This window comes from Halyomorpha halys, unplaced genomic scaffold (assembly GCF_000696795.3).
Source record: "Halyomorpha halys isolate HHAL.00 unplaced genomic scaffold, Hhal_1.1 Scaffold434.1, whole genome shotgun sequence".
NCBI lineage: Eukaryota > Metazoa > Arthropoda > Insecta > Hemiptera > Pentatomidae > Halyomorpha > Halyomorpha halys.
The window spans coordinates 498006-499044 of record NW_027114127.1 but is presented as its reverse complement, the minus strand read 5'-3'; positions in this window follow the sequence as shown (position 1 = coordinate 499044).

Genomic DNA, 1039 nt, shown 5'->3' with positions numbered 1-1039 from the left:
AAAAAAAAGCCTCTTTCATGTTTTAGCAAATTTACTCTACTTTAAATAATGTCCTCTTGGGTTTTCTAGTGTTGTTGGTAGTTTCAAAGATAAAGAGCACCGGATGAAATTTTTTTTTCTTACCTCCCGGAGCAAAGAAAGAGGCATTTTTTTCAAAGAGGTTTGAATTCAAAATTTTTTTTTTATTTTCAAATCCTCTTTATTGATATATAATAACAATTACAAATATATGATAATACAGAGTATACATACAAATTACATACTGACTTTGTTTGCCGTATGGCAGTATAAGTTGAGTTACAGGGTCCGCTGAAGGTTTGAATTCAAACGGGGAGCGACGGTCCTATATCACTTCTGAAATATTAGCTCATAACGGGAAGGGGAAAGTTTAAGATAGTTAAATCGAGCAATATTTAAAAAGCGCCTGAAATTGAAAAACAGCATGAAAACCACCACTCCCGCGTTTTGTTTTTTTTTAGGAAGAAATGAGTACAAGCGATGTTAGTTAATGCGTGTTTCCACTCCCGCGCTCCATGGTAGCCTTACTTATCTGACTTTTCAGACAATTATAGCGAGTAGGTTGATCAATGTACGACATGTCACAATCTCACAAGAGGACATCATAACACACAAAAAATGTAATACTTCAGGTTTGTCAGCTTTACAATTGCCCAAAATGTTACTGAGTTTTCGTATCCATATAAACAAGACTGTGATATCAGCCAAATTCAGCGTGAATTTCAGTTGAAATATGAGTGCTGCAATAGGATGTGTTTTGTACATATTTTTCAATAAATAAATCAGCTCGAAACATTCGTAAAAAACAGGGCGTTATATTTATCCACTCTGTCAGTATTGTGCCATATGAATTGCATTCAAAGGGAAGATCAGATTAGATCATGAAGTCGTCTGCTAATGCTGCGGCTCCAACACCACTATTATCTTTGGATCTGTTGGTGTGCATCACAGAATCCACATTTCTGAATGGAATATGGTCCGGGTGCGGTAAAAAAAACAACTCAAATAGTAGATAATTATA